At 46.1% G+C, this 24,594-nt stretch overlaps 1 protein-coding gene across 2 annotated transcripts in view; it reads right to left on the reverse strand.

The window, feature by feature from the left end:
- Window positions 1–24,594, reverse strand: part of Stard8 (StAR related lipid transfer domain containing 8) — a 76,740-nt gene that overhangs the window by 35,353 nt on the left and 16,793 nt on the right. The window contains exon 1 of one of the 2 annotated variants that reach the window (XM_077106668.1): window positions 6,346–6,419. The exons of the other annotated variant lie outside the window; for it this stretch is intronic. The gene's annotated coding sequence lies outside the window, so the exon portion shown is untranslated. Of the gene's footprint in view, window positions 1–6,345; window positions 6,420–24,594 lie in introns of those variants that run through there. 2 annotated transcript variants of the gene reach the window in all.

Raw genomic sequence — 24,594 nt, forward strand, 5'->3', positions numbered from 1 at the left:
AGGATTTGATTTCTCTGTTGCTTTCCTCCCAAGATTCCAACGCAAGTTCACAGCTTCAATTTCACTGTTGGATTGAGGACTTCTGTTAGTCAGGGTTGGGAGTATTTAAAACCTCCTGAAGTCTATCCACTATTCCCCCACATTTACTATTACAAAAATTGAGGAGAAGTGAGTCGCTCTAAGCAACTCAGCAAATCCATGCTATTGGTTATTTTCCCCACACCTAACAGATGGGAGAAATGAAGCTGAGGTTCTTAGAATGCAGGAACTGCAGCATCCATCAAATTTGCTTGCTAGATTATCCAACACAGATGAGAGCAAACATGATTTTCCAGATGGCAACTTTCTCAAATTCACCCATGACAATGACAGAACCTAGCTTAGTTCCAGATTCTCCCTCCTTCCTGGCCTTCAGTCTCTAAGTCTACTAAGTCAAATTGAAGTTCTCCTGCCCTTATGAGATTCAGAGGTGCAACAATGAAGAGAGGCTACTGCCTGCACCTATCCCTTTGTTACTCTCAAAGGCAGGGCTGTAGTTGGTATCCTCTGGCAATTTATTCAAGGTGAGCCATCTTGAAGGTGGATGAGGCCTGAATACAAGAACTCACTTCTGGAAACAAAATCCTACCCAGAGTCAGGAATCCTTATGATGGTTGGGAAGGGATATGACCTCCTTCCTAAGGCTGGACTGTAATAATTGTAAGCATCCCTAAGGTCCTGACTTGAAACCAAACATATCTTGCTTATGCACAAATGCTAGAAAGGACGTAAAAGTAGCGATCCCCACCATGATCCTATCTCCTCCCCAAGGGGAAGAAACCATGTCAGAGCTGATTTCATTTACCCCATTGCCTACAGTGGTTTCTCAGTAATGTTTGCTAGTGGTTGAATAAATATTGAAAGATATGAAGAAATTAAAATCCTATGAAAAATAAGCAAACCCAACTTATCTTTCAGTAGTTACATATAACTGAATCAGGATGAATTCTGAGACATCAGTTATTTTTTTAAAAGGCACTCAAACTAGAAAACTACAAAAGTATAAAATATACCAAAAATTACAAAAATTGGAGGGCATGGTGGCTCACATCCATAATCCCAGCTACACAGGAGCCTGAGGCAAGAGAATCAATAGTTTAAGGCCAGCCTAGACAACTTAGTGAGACCATGTCTCAAAATTTAAAAAAAAAAAAAAAAGCTTGGGGATATAGCTTAGTGGTAAAATGGGACAGGAGGTACAAAACTACAAAAGGAACACTACAAAAAAACCCAGAAACTGCTATAAATAAATAGAACAAGAACTTGACAGTATCTGGCATAGAGTAAGCACTCAATAAAAATATTTCTTTGAATGACTGAATGAAAACAATAGTCAAGGAAAGCTATAACCCTAATATTTTCCATGTACAATATGACATTTTGAAATAGTCCAAGCAATATCAGGGCTATTTCCTTGGATCTTTTTTTTTATCTTTAATCTCCCTCATCTTTCAGCTTCAAAAAGGCAAGGGGAGCTCAGCCTCTTCAGAAGGGCAAAGACAGCTGAGCCCCTTCAATACTGCCAGCCCTGGCTCCCCACTTCAGCCTGACTCTGTCCTGAATGGAATGGATAATCAGTAATAGTGCTTGGAGTGGATGAAGAAATGGTGCCTTCTGGGATGTAGACTGAGCAGCTCTGCAGATAACTGGAGCTTTAGGTTCTTGGCTTCCCTTTTCCCACAAGTCCTCACTCTTGCTTGTGTTTTTTAATTTTTATTTTTTTTGTAGTTGTTGATGGACAGCATGCCTTAATTCGTTTTTATTTTTATGTGATGCTGAGGATCAAACCCAGTGCCTCACATGTGTTAGGCAAATGTTCTGCCACTGAGCTACAGCCCCGCTCTTGCTTGTGTTTTATAGTCCACCCCTTCTACACTGGATGACAGCTCAGGGAAATGTAGTGTATGAAGCAGGCTAAAGGCTGGAAAAAAAAAGTGGTTGTGTATGTGTTTCTATGCCTGTGGTATGGAACTTCCTTCATTCTTATCACTGCCAGAGCCCAGCTGTATAGGAGAGTGTAAAGGACTCCAGAGCCAGACACCGTGGTACAAACCCCACCTCTAGCTCTGCGGTTCTGTGGTTTCATATCCTCATCTGTACACTATAGATGATGATCACAGTACTGATCTTACATGGCTATGGAACAGAGCTACGGGGCTAAAAATCACTTAAAATGATGGCTGCCACATAGCAGGTTCTCAGAAGTGCCAGATATGGAGACAGAGGCCTGAGAAACGGTGGAAAGAGCGTTGGATTAGAAAGAAGAGCTGCATGTTAGTCCTAGTTCTGCTTTCTGACCAGGTCCCAGGACAAGGCATTGTATCACTACAAGCATCAATTTTTTCACCTGTAAAATGGGAGGAGAGTTTAATGACAAGTGCACAAAGTGGACACAATGGATGTGAGAATGTTCTGTAAGGCCAGTGGCAGGGGTCAGAATGAAGGAGCTATAGAACTAACGTTTTTAAAGGACCAATCAGTCTCTTTCTTCTAGAATGTAGCAGACAGCAACTTCACCTACTACCAGCCAGAACCTCTCTCTGAGACCTTTGGGTCCAACATGGGCCTCTCTGAGGACTCACAACAGTCCCTACATCCCTTTCTGCCTGGGAATAGGATTTTATCACTCTGTTGCAGTAAGCCCACAGCCTCATTCCTCAAAGGCTGGAGTGAATGTCAGGACAGCAACAAACAGACCCTATCACTACTTTTTCCATGGAAGGTAAGGGAGCAACAGCAAATCACTGGTGGGAACTCAGCTGAGGAGTGTAACGGGGGAAAGTGGAGCCTTGAGGGGGAAATGAATTACACTGTGACCTCTCCTCCCAGCACATGACAAAAGATGCCTTCTCTCACGGCCTTCCACACTTGTGCACGCATTCCTGAAGGCCTCATGGAAGTCCACGAGCAAAACCTGCTCCTGGTGGTTGGGGTCCCCACCCAGCCTCGTGAAAGAGGGCCATTGATCAGATGTGAACAACATGGAGTGGTCGTGGTTTATGAAGAAAATTCCTGAGGTGCTGTGGCCACGGCAGAGGACCTGCACTAAGGAGGGGGCAGCGTGAGCAGGGGTACATCTCAGGAGGCGGAGGCTGCAGTGGCAGGGGTGGAAAGGGGCTGGGCACACAGGCTCCTCACTGTTTGTACCTTGCCAAGTGGGGATGGGGGACAGAAAACTGGATCCTGGGAGGAGCACAAAGACCCCTCTCAGCCCTCAGCCCAGGGCACAACCATGGTCGCACCCACCTGCCACCTCCAAGCAGCCTGGAAGGAGGAGCTCTGCGCTGGCACTGAGGGAAGCTGAGAGCTGGCCGAGCCCCACCCAGGCCAGGGGACTTCAGGGTCACCCAGCCTCTCTGCGCTCTCCCCCCCTCAGCTGGGACACAGAGGTGCTCCATCCCTGTGCCCGGCAGCCTCAGCAGCCCACAGGTGACTCCAGGCACTGGGACTGGGCATGCAGGCAGACAACCCAGGCAGGCCCCACTCTCGCCCAGATATGCCAAGAGCTGTCATTGTCCCTACCAAACACCAGACAAGGTGTCAGCCCGGTGGAAGGCTGGACCCCAAAGCCATACAGCAGACCCCAGCCAGAGCCCCACTGGCTGGTGGGTTCAAGGGGGCCCGAGGTTTGCGGCTATAGGCAGATGGAGCACATATGAACCCCATTCCCTCAAGGAGGTCTGCCTACCCCAGGCCCAATCCAAGAGGTAGGTCACCATGGACAGGGCAACTGGTGACGGAGACATGGACTCCCACAGTAGGATGTCCACCCCCAGCCACCCCATGGCTGCGCTGCAGTGGAAGGTGCCAGTGTGCTGAGGACATGAGCAAAGGCAAGCCCACCCTTAACACTGCCCCCTCATCTGGCCCCGCGCCCCTCAACAGGAACACACACACACACACACACACACACACACACACACACACAAGCAGCTGCAGCCACACGGTCACTTTCTCTAGACCCCAACTCTTCCCTTGGCCTGATCCAGTCTCTGCCCTGGATAGGTCTTATTTCCTCACCTAGATAAGCAAAGGCAGGACCCTAGTTCCCAAGACCTTTCTTTCCAGAACATTCTCTGCTCTGTGAGATTCTCTGTGTGTTCCTGAGGATGTGGAGCTTCTGCAGAGCAAGAGGCTAGGAGTGGAGTGAGGATCTCTGAGGAAGGAGGGAGCTAAGAGAAAGGCCAGAAAAAAACAGAGGAAGGGAGAGAAAGGAAGGGTGAGAGAAAGCTGTGGAAGGGAGGGGTGAGGCCAAGTGGGCTCAGAGGCTGGGACCAGTCTCTGCCACAGAATCACCCTCAGCGCACCCTGGACCCATGGGCACCCAGAGCCCCTGAGCAGACCTCAGGATCCTGTCCCCTTGCCTGGGAGCCTTGCACGTGTCCTTCTGGGGCTGTGGCTTCCACAACAAAACCTGGGAGGGTGAGGAAGAGGTGGAGGGCAAAGAAAGGGGGCTCTTCCTCTCTACCACACGCTCCCCCATCAGCCCACATGGCCTGCCCTGCTGCTGCCACCAAACCCCGAGCCCTACACATTGGAGGGCTGCTTGGGGAGGGGTAAGGCTCTCACAGTACTGCCCAGAACTGGCCCAGCCCAACCCTGTGACAATGGGTCTTGAGGGCTTAACTATCTGTGTTCAGGCCACTAAGCCCACCTCCAGACAACCACCCCCTGCTGTCCCTGAAAGGCAGCCCTCAGAAGCCCCAAGAGGCCATCAGAGAGGGGGTGGGATGTGTGGTGAGGTTCAAGGGTCACTTAGCCAAGGGGTTAGGTTCTGCTTGGCTTCAAAGTCCCTGTCCCTTCTCAGAGGGCTCTTCTCCAAGTATAGCTCCCACACACACACACCACCACCACCATATCCCTCCAAAGATACACCCTCTCACTAAATAACGCTTCGGATCTGATTAGCATCAGCTGCGGTTCCCCATGCCCAAACATATGGTTCAGAAAATGTGGTGCCCAGATCCTGTCTGGGTCAGGTACTTGCAAAGATGGGGATGTGGAATGGAGTACCAAGTCACAGCAGCCTGGGTCTCTGCCTTTTTGGAACTCCCACTCCAGTGGAGAGAGGCAAGTGTAGCCTATCCTAACAGAGAATGCCTATCCCAAATGGGTGGGCAGGATCTGATGTCTCTGGATTAACAGACCCCCAGGATTGAGACTCCTGGGTCAGGGGCTAGGATCTCTAAATCTGGTTTCTAACCTGCTGCTTCTATCACAGAAATGCTTGGTGATCTGGCAGAGAATCTTGCCTTCTCTGGACCTCAGTGTGTGTGTGTGTGTTTGTGTGTGTGTGTGTGTGTGTGTGTGTGTGTGTGTGTGTGTCGTGTGTATAATCAGAGTCTGATCTAGGATCTCTTGAGTGCCCTTTCAGTAGTTCAGGATCCATTACAAATCTATGGTGAGAAACCCAACCCAGTTTACTATTTCCTCCTTATCATTTGGATAGGATCAATAGAGTGTACCAGGGAAAGTAGCAGGCAGTGCCCAAAGATATAGAAAGCTGCCAACTTTTAGAAAAGCAAAGTTCCAGACACTTTGAGAGATCCCTCTGGGTTCAAAGAGGCCTTGGGATGAAGCTTTTAGGCAATGGGAGTTGACCAAAAAGGTGCTGCAAGGATAACTGGGCTGGTAGTGGTATATGCACATGAGGTACAGAATGATGTACAAAGGGGTCATTGACAGGGGGATAAGAAGTAGGGAGCAACAGTCTAGATGTTAAGAAGCAAGGATATAGAGTTTGAAAGCAATCAAATAAAACCGGGGGGTTGGATAGAGGGACAGATAGACAACAGAATGACCAGGGGAAAATAGAGGCCGAGGGTCAGACATGTAGCAGGACAGGAAGACAGGCAGAAGCATGAACAAGCAAACGCCAGACACAGAGGCTAAGAAAGTCTTAGCAGAATCAGCAGTAAAGGACATACTGTTTTCTAAACACCTACTATGGGTTAATAGCCAAAGAATGTAGGCAGTGGTACGGGGACGAAGGGACAAAGCCAGATGGACAGCCAGGATAAGAAGATGGGACACCTCTGGAATAGAGCAAGAGCTGCCCACGATTAAGAAAGCAGGAGCGCGGGGTGGAAGGCCTGAAAAGAGGGGACTGTCAGCCAGAGGTGGAGTTTGGCAAATGGGCATAGGGCTAAAAGAAGAAAACGGGACGGGGACGGGAAGCCAAGGAGCCAGTGAGGATCCGCAGCTTCGCGAAGCCAGCACCGGTAAGGCAGCTGCGGGAGGCTCTGGGCGAAGGGCAGCCCAGCCCTGACCGGACCTCCCCGCCTGGGTCTGCAGGGCTCTGTTCACCTGGATTCCAGCGCGGCAGGTCGCATCGGGTGCCCTTCACACCCCGCAGCGTCCACGTCCGGGGTTTCGGGAGCCACAAGGTCGGCCCCCAGCCCCGTGCTCCAGCCATGTGTCCGTGGGTGCCGCGCAGCGCTGCGCTGCGCCAAGAGGCTCTGGAGCCTGAGACCGAGCAAGTGTGCTACTCCAGCACTGGCGCCTCGGGTGGTTTGCACCCGGACTGAGCCTCTGGCCAGGGAAGCAGGGAGGGAGCAAGGGAGGAGCTGAGGGAATGAGGGCTGTAGTCTCCCCGCCCCCTCAGTAATGACTAGAAAGTTCCACGCCCCCACCGTGTGCGGAACTCTAGTCAAGCTATGCTAGTCTCAAGTCATCTACTCTGCCAGTCTCTCTCCCTAGTGCCATTAGGTGGGAGTCCCCTCATGGGTTGAAGTCACTTTCTAGCCTTTTCCACCCTGACTTCCTATTTAAAAGGTGTCTCACCACTGATCCCCCTCCTTCCTGCTCTCATACCCCTGTGTGATAGAGTGGGGGATGTCCTTAGCTCGTCTACCTCCTATATGCCCCAAATCTCACCAACCAGGTGACATGGAAGAAGACTTTGCACTAGATTGGAGAGAGGAATGATGATTCCCACCATCTTGCCAGACTGACACTCCTCAGCCTCCCACAGTATATCTCTCTCTCTCTCTCTCTCTCTCTCTCTCTCTCTCTCTCTCTCATACACACAGCACATGCACAAATGCCCCATTTTCCCGCTGGCTGGCAAGAGCAGTGCAACCAGCTACGTTCCAACAAGAGCACCTTAAAATCCTGCAAGTACCAAGAGTGTTCAGGAGTGGAAGCTGTCTTTTATAGACTCTGTTATATTACAAATGGGAAACCTCAGGCTCAAAAATACAAATGGCTTGGCCAGTATCTATACAGGGACAGTTATCTCTATGTGGCAGGACTGTTGTGAGGGTTTGAAGGGCTGAGTTCACAGGGTGCCTGGCACAGAGTGAAGGTTCCATAAATAACAATTAATTAACTTTTACTCTTGAAGAGCTCAGTAGTGGGGACCTATCCCCACTGATACACAAACACACACACACACACACACCTGGAACTTGGACTCTAAGGTACATAACCCCCCACCCATAGCAAGCAAAATTGTATCACCTGATTTGGAGGTGGTGGAAGGGCCTGACTGATTTCATTTACAAAGCTGAAAGTCACCAGCTTGAAGATCCAGTCATTTCCATTTCACTTCTCTCCAAGGCCAGTATGGGGCCCAAGATTTTCATACTAGCTCTGCAAGAACTGTGGCATAACATGGGCTATGACTCTTCTCTGAGCTTTGTTTGTATTTCTTGTTTGTACCCCTTATCATTTACAAAGCATGTTCAACATTGCCATTGTGTCATGGGTCACAGCCCTTCCCCTCTATCCTCTCCACACTGGGTGCCTCTATTCTGAGGGAAGCAGCCTTATCTTTGAGCAGTAGTCTAGGAAAAAGGAGAGTGTTCAGTTGATGTGTGCTTATTGGCATGCAATTTGAACCCACTTTTCATAGATTTAGTATCCAAAGTGGAAGAGAATTAGAAGTTACCATGTCATTCTTCATGCCATCACCCCATTCCCCCAGGTTAGTGCTGGTAATCAATAGGCATTGACAAAATAGTTATCAACTGAATGAATGTACTGTTCTTGTGGGGGCCAGGAATCCCAGAGGCACAGACTGAGTTCATTTCAGAATCAAGGCAGAATTCCAACTGCTCCTCCTTTCATTAGGCCACTCTATTTCATGGAATTATTTTTTGTTTTCATCAAAAATCAGTGAAATCAGGAATGTGGGGAACTCATTCTTCTCTCCCAGCACCTACTGGTCTCTCAGCAATCACCATACTGGACTAGGTCAGTCAGAGAAAATGACCACCAGGATGCACCCTCTGAGCCCAGCTTGGCGCCACTAAGCCTTTGACTTCTGAGTTTCCAGAAGTCTCTTCACTGTCGTTGCCACAGGGGCAAGTTCCAGCCTGAGGAAAAGGAGGCCCCAGCCAGCTTCCTCCCAGCATAGGAGTTTCCCTTCTGCTCTCTGGTTGGGCGTGAGCATGGGGACACAGCAGCCTAGAAGGAAGGGCGGCAGTAGCCATTTGCTACCCTGCTAAGGCATCTCTGTCTCTGACCAATCCCTCCCCTATTTCCTGAGTTCTAATGCTTCAGCCCTACCCTTAACAATGATACAAGAGGGCTCCAAAAATTAACTTGAATCACAGAACCTCTGAGCTGGAAAGGACTGTAGAGGTCATTCACTCCCACAGCCTCCCCACTGCAGGAATGGCCACTGTTGGCAGAGGGGGGCATCTTACCTAACCTTACACAGCTTCAACTTCCTTCTCCATAAAATGGTCAGGATGAAACCTAACTGACAATGTTACTGTTGGGGGGAGAGGCAAGAATGGATTTAATAACAGCTAAAATATATTGAGCACTAACTATGTGCCTGCAATTGTTCTAAGTGTTTTTTGAATTATTTAATGTCAACCACAACCCTCTAAGTAGTTGTATTTTTATTATTATTATCATCATCATAACCATCATCATCTTCATAACCCTCCTTTTACAGAAGGACAAATTGAGGAATGACAAAAGTAATGTAACTTGCTAAGTTCACTCAGCTAGTAAGCAGCAACGACAGAAGTTAAAACCTGAATGTCCATTATCTCCCGAACAATGGTAAGGATCTATGGTAAGGATCTTCTTTACTCGAAAGAATGATTGGTAGGTCATGAGGGTTCCTGAGCTCAAACTTTTTGCATTGGTGTCATTTTTGTATTCAAATACCCTCGGGGACTGAGGGAGAAGATTGTGAAGCCTTTGGGGGTGGGGGCTAAAGATGTAACCTGAAGCTTTAGCTCCACACAGGGAATGTCTTTGAAGTTCCTGCTCTTATCTTAAATATCTATTTGCATTTTCCAGTTTATATTACACACACACACACAAATATATATATATATATATATATATATATATATATATATATATATTTCTTATACAAATTGGTGTTTTCCTTCTTAAGCTTTTGAGGAAAGTTGACCCTCCAGGAAGATGAGACATATTGGTTCTATGATTCCTATGCCTACAGACTACTACCTTGCATCCCAGAGGTGCCAGACACATGGCATAGGACAGGCCCTCAGTAAGTAGGAATAGCTAAAGTTTATGGAGCCTTTATCACATGAGTCAACACTCTAAGTAATTTCTACATATGATTTAATCTTTGTGACAAGTTTGGGTGTGATTTTCTCAAAGTCACACAGTTTGGACTGTCAGCTTGGGCTAGTAACCTTCATATATACCGCCTCTGAGGCCACATGGGAGCTCCTCTTACCTTCCTGCCTTCACCACTTCCCACTAGATCTATTGATTTGTTTATTGGAAGCACTGGACCTTATTCCAATTAGGTTGTCAGCTCCTGAGGGCAGACATTAGTGCCTCTTCCCACACCTCATCAATCCTTGGATTTGAGCCCAGATCTGGGCAATACACAGGGCTGTTCCTCCATTCATGTTTGGTGACTATTTCCTGGCTGGTGACAGTCTCTTGGTCCTAGCACCTGTTTGCTGATGGATACAGCATTTCACACAGGAGTTCTCTGCCACCACACCCCCAACACCTACCCCTATTGCAAAAGTCCAGCTTCAATGGTGGCTTCTCACAACTGAAGGGACAAGGTCATGCTTTTTTTTTTCAGTACTGAGGATCAAACCAAGGGCTTTAGGCATGCTAGGCAAGTGCTGTACCATTGCACTACGTAACCAGCACAAGTCCATACTTCTACAGTGGCATTCAAATGACTGCTCAAGCTCACCCAGCAACTCAGCTGGCATTCCAAAAGTACACCAAGCTTCATTAACACTCCAAGTGTGTTACATGTGCTCTTCTCTTTCCCAGAAATTTACTTCCTTATTTCCTTTACTTACATCACAATCATATGGTGCTTTCAATGTGCCTGACCACCACTCTAAGCTCTTTGCACATTTCAACTCACAAATTTCTTTTAGAAAATCTGTACACACTATTATTATCCCATTTTATAGTTGAGAAAACTGAGGCACAAAAAGGTTGAAGTATTTTCCCTATCTCCTGTACCTGGAAGAGTCTTATATATCCTTTGAGTAGTTCCTATGAATAGCAAAAGTCATTCCCTTTCTGGATGAGTCCACAGCTCAGCTACACCAGCAGTCATTCTATATTGAGCTTAGTTATTTATATATCTTCCTGCTCAATAAGAATTTGAAATCTCTGAGAACAGGGACCATATTTTATTATTTATGGCCTATTCATTGCTCAGGAAGGGGTATGACACAGAGTCTGTCCTTAGAGAATATTGATAAAAGGTTTGAATAAATGGTGAGTGAGTGACGGAGGGAGGGAGGGAGGGAGGGAGAAACCCTGAAGCAGACTTGACCAAACCAAATAATGGCTGAGAGATTGGGGGTTTCTTTCCCCAATATCACTGCAGTGGAGGTACATAAAAATGAATTGATGACCAAATATGAAATACAATTGCAGGTGAGGCAACGCCCCCTCCCATCCAGCCATTCATGTGGCTGGACCAAACCTGGCACCCTAACCAGAAAGCCATTCTGGCCAATGAGGCATCTAGTGAGCCATGAAAGGCAATAGCTCTGCAGGCTGCTCTGGAAAACTGAGCTTGCTGGCTTCTCTGTTTCCCCATCAAAGGCCCCATGACTGCTTCTACATTCAGACAGAGTTCATATGGAAAAGATGGAAGGACTTAGATGTCACCCCAGAGAGTTGGGGTTTGTTGCTTTTGGTCTCAAACATTATACTTCAGTGAGTTTTCTCTGTCCTTCCCTTGCTGGCCAAATGTACTTTGTGGAAAAGGAAAGGGGAATTTGGGCATAATTCTGGTTTCAAACCCTGGCTCTGCCATTCAGTAGTTGTGTAACATTTGGCAAGTTACTGAGCCTCAATTTATTCACCTAAAAAGAAATACAAAGTTTTGCCAGGCCTGGTGGCACACACCTGTAATCCCAGTTCCTCAGGAGGCTGAGGCAGTAAAATGGAAGTTGGAGGCCAGCTTCAGCAACTTAGCAAAACCTGGTCTTAAAACAAAATTTTAAAGAGGGTTGGGGGTGTAGTTCAGTGGTAGAGTGCTTGTCTAGCCTGTGAGAGGCCCTGGATGAGAAAAAATGGGGACAGGTTATTGAGCCTAAGTTGTTCAATAAGATGTGTTTGTCAATTGCAAACTCATCCTTTAACTCTTCACCTCACCTCATTGTTTCTTCCTGCCCCTGTGCAGGCTGCTCAGTTCTAATGACCACTTATCTTTCTGCCCTTATCTGGGAAATAGTTACAGTGCCCACATACACCTGTCCCCTATCCCCGTTCCTTGGCCTTAGGACACAAACCTTCACCTATCTCAGAACTTGCAGAAGTCCCTCCTCCTCTTCGCATTGCCTGGCAGGGTGTAGCACCAACATACCCTGTAGCAACATATACCCTGTGGTCTAGTTCAGGGTTCCAGGCTCTATCCACTTAAGCAACCAGCATGGTCATGATCAAAGGCTGCTTTTGTGTCCCTGGAGCAGTTTGCATCTTGGGGATCAGAACTCTGCCTCCTGCTAGGTGCAGTGGTGCACGACTGTAATCCCAGTGACTCAGGAGACTGAGGCAGAAACATCACGAGTTCAAAACCAGAATCAGCAAAAGTGAGGCACTGAGCAACTCAGTGAGACCCTGTCTCTAAATAAAATACAAAAAAAAAAAAAAAATGGCTGGGGATGTGGCTCAGTGGTTGAGATTGAGAGTCCCTGAGTTCAATCCGAGGTACCAAAAAAAAAAAAAAAAAACCTCTGCCTCCTGCATCCCCCTCTTCTTGTGACAAACTAGGAAGGCCTTGTTTGCATCCATCCCTTACTATGTCCCCCCTGGACTTTCAGGCCAATGCATGAGAGGGCGCTGGGTCCACATAAGGGCAGATTGGAATTGGTGGGCCCTTGTTAATCCTCTGGTCCATCCCTCATCATACAGCTGGAGCTCCTGAGTTCTGTCTGGAAGGAAAAGCAGCTCCAGGCTCTGGCCCAGGCTTTGCCCTGCAGATCCAGTCTTCCAGGACTGTCACCAGACCTGAGTAGCTCAAGAGTTTCGGTCAGAAGAAGAGATGACCTAGAAGCCCCAAAGTTCTCTGGGGGCATTTCTCCCATAACTTCTCCTCAGTGTGGTGTCCCCAGGCAACCTATGTTGAGGTCCTGGAAAAAAAGTTGGCAACTCATTGGTTCTTAGCCAATCAGTGTTGGCAATGGCCCACTCTCCACAGATAGGGGTGCACACACACTTTAACTGTGAATAGGGCAGAGTGCCAGGTCCTCCCCACAGACTTCCCCTCCAACAATGAGTTGGAAGTCAGGCTGCAGTCCGGAACCAGAGAAGAGGGAACCTGCAAAAATGCCAACTCAGGCCAAGAGCCCGATTGGAAGGTCTGGATGGTGGAATTTAGCTGTGGGTCAGCTGCATCCCACAGACTGGAGAGCTAATGGGAACCCCAACCCCTGTGCAGTGAGATACCCCAAATGGGTAGAGAATTGTCTTGATGTCTGCGGTGGGCCAAGCAGGATATGAGTCTCTGAAATAGACTGAAATTAAGGGCCCGTAAAATTGAGAGAAACTTCCTTGTACTGCACCTAAAGCCTGAGGGGCTGCCCCCTCTCTGCTGGCCTGGAAGATGCCAAGCAAGCTGAGATTACCCCCTCCCCAGGCCTGTCCAACAGGGTAATTAAATCTGCATATATATATTTTCCCTACCTTTTGTCTCACTTTGATGCTTTTACTTCTTTAAAAGCTTTGTTTACCCTCAGAGATTGCAAAGATGGAATTTTTGAAAGAATGTGTTTCTTTTACGTTCTTAAAAAGATAGCTTTGAAGAAAACCTATTTTCCTATCAGTTTGCCTTGAATATTTTCAGAGTGGCGGGAAATCAGAGGGGCGGGCAGTGTAGCCTAGCCTCTTCCCCAGGCCAGAATCAGTGCCACCTGGTAACATGTCCAGACACCTCCCTTCACTCCTGCTTACCCTCTTTTCCTAGCATTTGTCTGACCCAAGTCAGGGATGTCCGTTCTGTGTTCTAGTTTAACCAAGAAGCTGTTCTCTTTGACCAATGTACCTGGCGGTGCTTATGCTGTCTTTGGCTTGCTGTGCGAATTTGGGCATATTACTTGCCCTCTTGGAGTTGTGACAGCATCATCTAAACATATACAAGTTTAGTTGGACTAGATCAGTAGTGCAGGAAGAGCCTCAAGTTCTGCTGTGGGCTGTTGCGGGAAGAACAGGGCAAAACTGAGTCAGGAGACTCCAGGCCCCCACCTTGCTTCAATTAGCCATGCTGTTGGTGTATTTGATATAGTGGGGTTTCACATAGGATTCACTTTGTGGGGGCAGGGAGAGTCTGCATCTAAGAAAGTTGTAAGTCAATAGACTAGATGTGTCCTTGCACCTGGGCCTCAGTTACCTTACAGGGTATAACACAAGTGAAATGCCTAGAATGGCAAACAGCACAGAACAATGGTAATAATAATAATAATAATAGTGACCATTTTTGAGCACTAGCTATGTGTTAGGCATTGTTCAAAGGCTACATGGGGATCAACTTAATTGATTCTTCCAAATCTTCTCAGAAGTCACTATTATCATTTTCATTTTTCAAATAAAGAGACTGACCAGAGAAGTTTGGCAACTTGTCCAAGATCACACAGCAAATGAAGGGTACTACTGGAATTTGAATACAGGCAGTTTGGCTTCAGGACCCTCATTCTTAACATGTATTGCTTCTCCATATATATTTGGTTATTTTTCTGGTTGTTGTTTTCTTTGGCAAATTGTTTCCCACCGTCTTTAAAACGGGTCAACCTCATCTTGCAATGTGACTTTGACTTAGATTATGGCTGTAAAGTGGGCAACTTAGGACCTATTCTGGCAGCCAAACCAGGCTGTCCAGTCCCCTCATGTTGGTGTGCCATATCTGCCTACAGTTTAGGGCCACTTCTCCAAAGACTGAGAAGTGCTGAGTTTGCTATAAAAATAAGGACTGGCTCATGTGCTTAAGAGCCTAGAAAAAATCAGGCAGGAGATCTGGTGGGAACTTTAGAAGGTGGTGGGATGCCACACATGGTATAGGACTCTGCTGATTTGTTCCATTTCAGGTCTTACTGACCCTGTCACTCTAAATCACCTTCATATTCCTGGCTTAGCCTTCTTCTTCCCTTTGGACTCCTTTTCTGGCCCCCTCAATCCTTCTCTTCCTCTCTCCTCCCTCTCCCTGCTCAGCAAGACTCATAATAACTTGCTAAACCACAACCCTCCCATTTCTTCTATTTCCACTTTCCAGGGGAATTTTGCAGCTGGTCTCCACAGTTTCTCTTGATTGAGCCCCTGCTTCTCTCTGGCCACGCCCATCTCTTCCTTGGCCCCACCCACCTTCCTTAGGCTAGTTTCCTCAACTTTTACCCCCTCACCCCACAGGTAAATTGCAGAGGCTTATCCTTTGCCCCCTTTACTTGGTAATCAGGGCCACTATCTCCCTCGGCAAGTGTCTTCGCTTATCTGGGTCTCAGTTTCCCCATCTGAAGGAGGTTGACTAAATGACATCTGAGAAGCTTTCCATATCTAATTTCCAATAGTTTTCTAACTGGTTCATTTAGAAAATTGAATCTTCTTGGCCACATCTTTCTATTACCTTTACACACACACACACACACACACACACACACACACACACACGTTCTTTTGGGGTAAGGAACTTCAAAAACATTCATTGAGGCCAGAATCTGAGGAACTGGTTGCCTAGTGAGGCAAAGAATGGAAACAAGATTTGCAGAATTTTCAAAATAACAAAAGTTCATGGGGACAAGGAGGCTTGGCCAGTGACCACTTGGTGGAGGAACAGAATTCTGCAAGCTAAGTAACTTCAGAAAAATGGTCCTCTCAGCCAGGTTTGGCTTCATACAAAGGCCAAGGAGCTGTGTGGCATGAACCCTTCAGGGGCAGAGCACAAGTTCCATTGCCCCCCAGCATCATTACCTGTCCATTCTGGACAAGTCAGGGAAACTAAGAGCAATGGGGACAGAGCCCCTGATGCGCCAAGGTTTCTGTTTCAAAGGTGCTTAGTCTCAAGTTGCAGAGACAAGAATGGAGATAAATAGGCCCCCTTGCAGGCTCCTAGATGCTTTCATCTCATTTTTCCTTTACAACAGCCTGTGAGATAGTGAGAGAGGAACTGTTATCCCATTTACAGATCAAAGAGGACACAGAATTCACTCCAGCTGATCTGATCTCTCAGAGGCTCAACCCCAAGTGTTTAGACCCCAGGGCCAGTTCCCTGTGCAAAACATATCTGCATTTTCAGGAGCTTTGACAATACAAGATTTTTGGAAAGCTACACAAGCAAACCAAACCAAAAACCCTCTTAACAGTGGTAACTCTGGAAAGGAGGAGTCAGGGGTTATGGGACTTTAGATCTTCATTTTATATGCAGATACATTGAGATTTTTACTCCAAGTGTGTATTTTTATTTTTATTTCATATGTGAAAGGAAATAGCTTGAACACAAGGCAGAACATGATCTTATAACATGTCTGCTATAAGACAGACATTAGTATTCTGGGGATTCAAAAGAGGGAGGGGACAATATTTGAGCTGGGCTTCAAAAAAATGGCCAAAGTCTAAACAGATTGAGATGGGGTGCGGGGAATTTGAGAATTCCAGAGACTGCATAAGTCAGCCATTTCCACTCAGCAGCTGTGGTTGACTTCTGGGACAACAGGCCTGCCTAGAAGGAATTCTTCCTGAACAATCAGGTACACATAGTGGGTAGGATTTCCTGTTTTCTTTCCTTTCCTCATTTTACATTGTGAGATACCTGGGCCAGAGTCCAGAGCTTGGGAAACACCTGCTTTCATCCACATGGCTCTCACCTGGACTGTGATCTTGGTTTGCCTAGGACATGTCCAGCTGGGCCAGTTCAGCCAGGCGCAGGCAGAAGGAACCATAGGGAGCAGCAGACATCCTAACAGAAAGGGGCCCCAGCCTAGCACCCTCTCCCCAAACTGCTTTTCACCAGAGGTCAAGATTGGGTGTCAAACTATCAGATTGATCACATTTTTTGGAAAATTACATTTTTCACAGTTTTTGGAAAATCAAGGCCAAACCCCTTTCCAATTAACGCTAGTAGAAACACAGAATGTAGGAGCTTGAAGGACCTTAAAGGTTACCCAGTTCAGTCCCTTCTTCAATGGTGGGGAAATTGGGGCCAAGACAGAGGGACTTACCCAAGGTCACAGAACCTATTAGCAGCCACGTCAACACATCCTGCCTGGCTATACTTAAGTCCCAGTGATGAATGACCCTTGCTGTGAACTGGGCCTTTTAAGAGGCGCTCATTGGCAGACATAAGAAAGACAGCACATCTGGTCTTTGGAGACCTGAGGTGTATGAGGCACATTTGATCTTTCTATCACTCCCCACTAAAGTTCCCCTCTGGCCTGCATGCTGCCTCCTGGAGTGCGGGTGAGGCTCTGGAGTCAGCATTCAACATCTGCCCTCCCCATCCTAGAGGCCTGGGGCTCATTCCTGAGGCCTCAGCTCCTGCTTTTTTAATCTTAAATCAGACTTCTGGACTGGAGAAAACGCCTCCTTCTTCCCCAATCCTACTGCCTGGGCTACTTGTCATGTTAATTTTATCATCATTTAATAACTATAGTTTTTGTGTAGTCTGTGAGATTATAGAGCATTCCCACTCCCTCCATCGAAGTTAGGTCCCAAACCCAGGAGTTCAGTATATGGACTCCATTTTATTTATTTATTTTTGGTACTGGGGATTCAACCCTGGGGTACTTTATCACTGAGTCACATCCCAGTCCCTTTCTTTTCTTCTTCTTCTTCTTTTTTTTTTTTTTTTTGAGACAGGGTTTCCACTAAGTTACTCAGGGCCTTGCTAAGTTGCTGAGGCTGGCCTTGAACTTGTGAACCTCCTGCCTCAGCCTCCGGAGTCACTGGTATTAGTTGTGTGCCACCATACTCAGCTGGACCCCCCTTTAAAAATTGAGAGAACTAAGGTTTAAAGAGATGATCACACGGTTAATAAGTGACCGAGTCAGAATTCAGACCCAGAGGGCCGGGGATGTGCCTCAGTGGTAGAGCACTCACCTAGTGCGTGCGAGGCCCTGGGTTTGATTCTCAGCACCACATAAAAATAAATAAATAAATAAACAAAGGTATTGTGTACAACTAAAAGAAATAAATATTTTAAAAAAAAGAATTCAGACCAAGAGAAGCATGGATTCTCCAAACACTGAGTTATTTCCAGTACACTAAGATTTGCCTTTTTGCTTGTTTCTTGGCAATGATGAATGGATGGATGGATGGACAGAAGGATGGCTGGAAGAAAGAATTCCCAAGTGCTCTCTGTGGCTGGCTCTATATTAGAGGTTACAGAGAGAGAGGAAGCAAGTTGCTACCCTCAAGAAGGCCACCATTTCAATCAGTGCTTCTTGCACCAAAGCACACCCAAATGACTGAAAACAATGAATTCCATCTCCACTCAGCCCCTAGAAGCTGGAGGACAATCCCCTGAAGCCAGAAACAAGTAGGAAACTTTCATCTTACAGGTTCTTGGGAACTTAACATGCTATTCCACAATAGGTCTATACTTCTTTTAATATAAAATGTTAGTTTGTCCCCAGATCTTCTAACAAAAATAAGCTGTGGTAAGCAGATGCTCTTGGAAGCAATATACAGGAAGAGGTTCTACTTATCTCTGGCCCCAGGGGAGACAGTGGTATGGTTTTGTGTGGTGAACTTCTTATTATTCTGTGAAACTAAGATTTTGGTAAATAAGGCTATGTGTTCAGAAATGCCACACATGTGACATATGTATATGTGTGTGTATAGGATATCCAGAGGTGGAAAGAGTTGATTTCTTTACAGGTACATGTGTTTCTCTGGCACCCAAGGACAAGTCACACTTCTAACCTGGCAACTAGCTGTGAACTAGGCATGTTCCTCAACCAGAAACCAGAACCAAAAAGGATCCCAGAGATCCTGGGAAGCTTCCTTCCAAAACACTTTTTTTCATTGGTCCTTCTAGCAACAGGGTAGGGAAAAAAGATGGCACCCATTTCCCAGTGATAGAGAGCTGAGAGGGCAGAAAGCCAGGCAAATGCACAGCAGTATTATTAGGGGTGATGAAGTAGTTATCCTGGGAGATATCTGGGCACTGACAAAGCACTTCCCTGCTTTTGTTGGGGTTCTGAAAACAAGGAGCCAGCACTTTATAAAGTCCAAATGTTGTTCTCCTGTTTGCACATTGTCTAATTGTGTCTATTTTTATTTTTTGTTTTAAAGGAGGGCTCTGAGTTCCAGTCTGCTTTGGTGATCCTCAGAGAAACAAGAAAGGGGGCTTGGATTCTCTCTTGGGCCATAGGTTAAAGAAGCAGGACATCTCTGGGGAGCCAGATATGGTGATAACAGCAGTGAGATCAAAGTATGACAGTTTCAAGTGGCGGATGGGGTGGGGGAAGGGCTGGAGATTCTGAAATGACTGACCCTCCCCTCCTTAAGAATCTCCTTTTGGCCTTTTTCTCTTTCCAAACCTTGAAGGGCTTTGTGTTTTGTTTTTAATAAAGGAGGCTGTTCCCTTCCCCTGTGGAATGTATTCCCTGAAATATCCTGCTCCAGGGACAAATGGACACAGGATTGGAAGCCTCTGTTCTCAGGAGCTCTACTTCCTATGTTTTCATTTTTCTTCTCAAAACGCAAACCAAACCAACTCTTCCTGTTTCTGGGTTTGGGATGTGGAAGGTCACACAGCAGGAACCCTCTAGCAAACAGGTCAGAAGGGGCCAGTGAAAACTACCCCTTGGCTGCCCTGCCATGGGGGAGGGCTGTTTGAGTGAAATTCTGTCCTATTGAAAGAAAAGGAAGGCAAGGAATGGCACTCAGGTTATGGTGAGGGATCAGCTAAGCTTATGACACCAGTTTGTTCTCCTCTGCTTTGGCCCTATCCCCAGGAAGACCAATCCCTGGGCACCATGGAGCCTTCAGAGCTCAGTGACTAGTCTTCAGCCATTGGTTCCTGTTCATTAGGAATAAGGTCAAGGAAGTCATCAGGACTGTCATTCATTCATATATATCTCCAAGGGTCACTTAACCACTGAGTCACATCCCCAGCCCTTTTTATTTTGTATTTAGAAACAGGGTCTTGCTAAGTTGCTTAGGGCCTTGCTAAGTTGCTGAGGCTGGCTTTGAACTTATGATCCCCCTGCCCCAGCCTCCTAAACTGCTGGGATTACAGGTGTGTGCCACCATACCCAGCTAGGACTGTGAGAAATTATTTTTAAGAGCTAGAGTTTTCATTTTGAGGAGGGACAGATTCTGGGCAGGAAATTGAAAATGAGTGGAACCTGAGTTCCAGTCTCCATTTTGTTATCCTCTAGCTATATGCTGTGGTGCACGTCATTTACTTTCTTTGGGTTTCCCCCAGCTGCAATGAGAGCATTGGTCCATATAATCTCTAAGGTCTCTTCAACCCCAGGAATTGGGGAATTCTAAATGCCAGCTGTCATAAGGAAGAAGGAGCACACTCCTCTCATAAGACTCTAATGAGTTAAAAACAGGATCACTGGGTAGAATTTGTTGTAAGGCGAGGTCTCTCAACGTAAAGTAGAACTTTCAACTGAGTGTAGAACAGAAAAGGCTTCACTCTACCTGGAAAGTTTGGTCAGAATCTGAGTGGGCACAGAGCAGGAATGGTATAAAAGTCAACCAGGAGCTGGGCATGAGTTGCACACACCTGTAATCCTACCAACTCAGGAGACTAAGTTCTGAGGATTACAAGTTCGAGGCCAGCAGGATTACAAGTTCAAGGCCAGCTTCAGCAACTTTAGTGAAGCCCTGTTTCAAAATAAGAACTAAAAAGGGTTGGAGTATAGTTCAGTGGTAAATTTCCTGTGGGTTCAATTCCTAGTACATAAATAAATAAAAAAACAAAGCCAGTTAGCAATTGAACACTAAACTCAAGCTATGATCTCCGCCAACCTTCACTTCCATGTGGTAGGCTCCAGTCTCCACATGAAATCTCCATGAGACCTCCAAAAGGTAAAATGGATTTGGTTGAATGAAGTAGACATGAGATATCCCTCAACTTTGAACTCTGATTCCCCAGAATTTCTGGGGACCCAAGGGGTCCTTAGTATTTGGTTTGAAAAGCATTGATTACTATGGTACTTAATTTCCTTTCCAGCATAGAGATGGAAGGCAACCTCAAAGTTTTAAATATTGGGTTGAAAATGTGCTTTACATGGATCTGCACCACTGGTTAGCACTATTGGGCCCTCAAGGCCCTGTCTTAAGACATTATATCCTCTGGAGCCAGTGGAGCTCTGTGTTGATCCATAATAACTAGTTCAGAGCTGAAATCATAGGGAAGAAAATCTTCTGAGAAGAATTCACCAGTCTGATTACCAGAAGTTCTTTTGCTATGCCATCAAAAATAAAAGACAGTCCTTGGCAGATTGATTGTTTATGTGAGGCCCTGTGCTTATTTCTGGGAATACAGGGATTAGTCAGATGTGGCCATTGTACAATAAGAGTTCATGGTCTATAGGAGAGACAATAAAGGAAAGAATCCAACACAGAACAGTGTGATATGTTGTAATAGAGATATGGACATGATGGGAAGGGAAGGGAGTCCGAGGGTGGTTTGAAAAGCCAAGATGAAGAGGGACTGGCAAAGGTACCACCAAGAGAGTCCAATATGAGTGTTCCACGTTTGTCCAAGAACTAGTGTGTTGTCCCTTGGGGTTCGGAAATGTGGTGATGTGGTGTGTGATGACCTTGAATACCAAAGCAAAGAAGTTGAACTTTGGTCAAAGGTATAAAACAGAGTTGTTGAGTTTTTGTTGTTGTTATTTTGCAGTACTGGGGGTTGAACCCAGGGCCTTGTGCATGCTAAGCAAGTATGCTACCAGTGAGCTACACATGGCCCAAAAATCTTCTTTAAAAAGAGAGAACTCTGGTAGCAATATGGAAGGTGAAGTGGTAGAGGAAGCATAATGGTGAGAAAACCAGTTAGGAAGCAATAGAGACCATCCCTGCAACAGCTGCTTGGGCCTAGATGGAAGTGTGCATGACAATGTGGATGAATGATGGAGCAGATAAAACAGAGGGACACATTTAGGAAGCATTAAAAGGAGCTCTCACCAGGCGTGGTGGTACATGCCTATAATCTCTGTGGCTCAGGAGGCTGAGACAGGAGGATCACAAGTTTGAGGCCAGCTTCAGCAATTTAGGGAGGACTTGTCTCTAAATAAAATATTAAAAAGGGCTAGGGATGTGACTCAGTAGTTAAGAGCCCCTGAGTTCAATCCCTGGCACCAAATAGATAAACAAATAAAGTCTCATGCATGTGATTTGGTGGCTGAATGGTAGCAAAAGAGAAAGATGGCAGAGTCCAAGTGACTCCCATGCGTCTAGGGTGGATGGTGGCACATTAACTAAGAAAGGGAATCTGAAGAAAGAAAGCTTCCAAAAGAATGATGAAGAATTGCAATCTTTAGTGTTGAGTTTAAAGGATCCACAGGCCCTTCTGGTGCAAGTGTCCAGTAGCGCCTCCCAAGTCCTTTACAGACCTGGCATTTGACCTCGAATTCCCATTCCTTCTTCATCTCCTGATCTTCTGGATAGTCCCAGCTTACAAAAATGGCCAGCTAGACTGTACCTCAGTACATTTGTCTGTCCTGCATCTGTAAGCTGAGGCTTGAGTCTGGTTTGCATTCCTGAAAACAGGAACTGGCCACCTGGATTTCTCAGTACCTTTGGCCCCAAAGGAAACCATTCACTATATGCCTCCACAGTTTTGGGAACCCTTCCCCCACCTCAAATAACATCTTGAAATTGCCCTTTCCACTGACCCTAACCCCCTCTGTTCAGCCTGACTTTTGGCAAAGACATAGGGGATAATATGGAGTCAAAGTGCAGAGGACCTGAGAACCTTCTAGTTCAACCTTCTCATTTTTCAGACAATAAAACCAAAGGCCCAGGGAGGGAAGGCAACTAACTCAAGGTCTCAGAATGAGTTTAATGGAAGGCATGGGTCTACATCTTAGGTCTCTCAACTCAAAATGTTTTTGCCTTGGCTGAATTCACTGTAGGTCATGGTTGAAAGATTTCCTGTCTCAAATAATAATCAATTCCAGATACATCCTAACTAAGTAAATCTTTATACTATTCCAAATTGTTGGGTAAAACATCTGTCAAATGTTTGATAAATCAATGTTAAATAGCCAGATGTGTTAAGAGTTAGTTCTAAGAATGATTTGGTCTTTTTCAGAAGACAGGAAGCAGATCAAATTATTCTTAATTTTGATGATTTTCATGTGTTTAGTACTTTAGCCTACTGCCCTCTTGAGCCTTGGAGGGGACACCCAATAGCATCTTAAATGAATGCATTTAAATAAATAAATTTGTTGCTATTTTCTACCTTTTAAATAGGTCTTCCAAGGCCTTGGAGCTCGAGGGAAGGGTCTGGACGAATCTGGTGCAGAGGCTAAGCCTGCAGCCAGACAGGAGCCAGTTGGGTTTGGGAGCAGGGGCTCTTATTACAAGCAAAGTATTACCCCCTCAGGTCACCTCAGTCACTTCAGCAGGAGCCTGGAGAGAAGCCTTGAATGACTTTGGCCAACAAAAGGATCTTTGTGCTCTAGGAGCAAGGGCCTCAGGGAGGATCTGGCCCCAGTGTGGTAGGAAGGAAGGTCAGCAGCCCCCTCACCTCTCCAGGCGGCTGGGAAGGGGAGCTGAACTGTTCAGCAGAACTGGTGTGCAAGCCAAGGAGTCACGAATTTCAGAGCAGCAAGATACCTTAGAGATCCTTTAGAGCAAAGTACTCATTTCATAGTTGGGGACATTCAGGCCCAAGGAGGGCAAGGGACAGGTTCAAGGTCACACAGGTGGCAAAAGGCAGAGTCAAAACTGGAACATAGAGCTCCTGGTCACATGTTCTTGCTTCAGTACCTAAGAGGCAGTTTTGAATTGTGGGTTTTGTTTAAAGGAAGGGGGTTCCCTTAGGCTTCAGAAATCTCCGTGTTAGAGGCACTTCGAGGTAGGAGGACTTGAAAAAAGCATGAGGAAATGCAGAAAGCCCAGATGCCTGAGTGGGGAATGTGCCCCTGAGGCCTGATCCTCCTCCTGACCTGCTGGTTCCTATTACCTCTAGCTCTATATTTTCCAGTGTTTGGTAGATATTAGTGTGGGATGATTTGGGATGGTACATTAACATTTTGAATTGTGATGAATATCTATTTAATTTACTATGAATTAAAAAAAAAAACTAACCAGTACCTGAAAACCTAATTACACAGCTATTACACCCTAAACCTAGCATGCACAAGGTCCTGGGTTTCATCCCCAGAACCACCAAAAAAGAAAAAAATTCTGAACTTGGTTTACAAATAAGTGAAGTTTGGGAAACATTGGATTTTTTTTTTCTTTTCTTTTCTTTTTTTCTTTTTCTTTTCTTTTTTTTTTTTTTTTTTTTTTTTTGGTACCAGGGCTTGAACCCAGGGGTGCTAAACTACTGAGCCAGATCCCCAGCCCTTTTTTTATATTTTATTTAGAGACAGAGTCTCACTAAGTTTCTTAGGGCCTTGCTAAGTTGTTGAAGCTGGCTTTGAACTCGCAATCCTCCTGCCTTAGCTTCCAGGGCTGAATGCTGTGGATTTTTAGATAGACCACAACAGCAGAGCTCTCAAAGGTCATCCAGGTCATCCTCTGGGCCTGGGCAGCACCCCATATATGGAGTCCAGTTGGACACTCATCATGCTCTCCTATAAGACAATGCCAAGGTGTCCCATGAGACCCCCCTGCCAAGGTTTCCTCAGTCCATGGGACCACTAGGACAAAAGTCATACCATATCAGAGAAATCTTCCATTGACTCATCCTGATAGGAAAAATGATATATGCAAATTATATGCAATTGTCAGCTGGAGTCAGTGTCTCCACTTTCTTGGCTCTCTGTTCTGCTGTAGTGGCCCTTGGAAGCATGGCATGTAAGAACACAACAGATTCAGGGTTCAGATGTCAGTATGTAGGTTCAGAGAAGAGGAAGTCTCTTAGGATCATGGCGCCATGTGTGGCACTGTCAACACAGGGTCCCCAACAAATGCTGATTCTACTGCCCCACTTTTCCTGCCCCCCCC

Source organism: Callospermophilus lateralis, chromosome X, assembly GCF_048772815.1.
Source record: "Callospermophilus lateralis isolate mCalLat2 chromosome X, mCalLat2.hap1, whole genome shotgun sequence".
In the NCBI taxonomy this organism is placed as follows: domain Eukaryota; kingdom Metazoa; phylum Chordata; class Mammalia; order Rodentia; family Sciuridae; genus Callospermophilus; species Callospermophilus lateralis.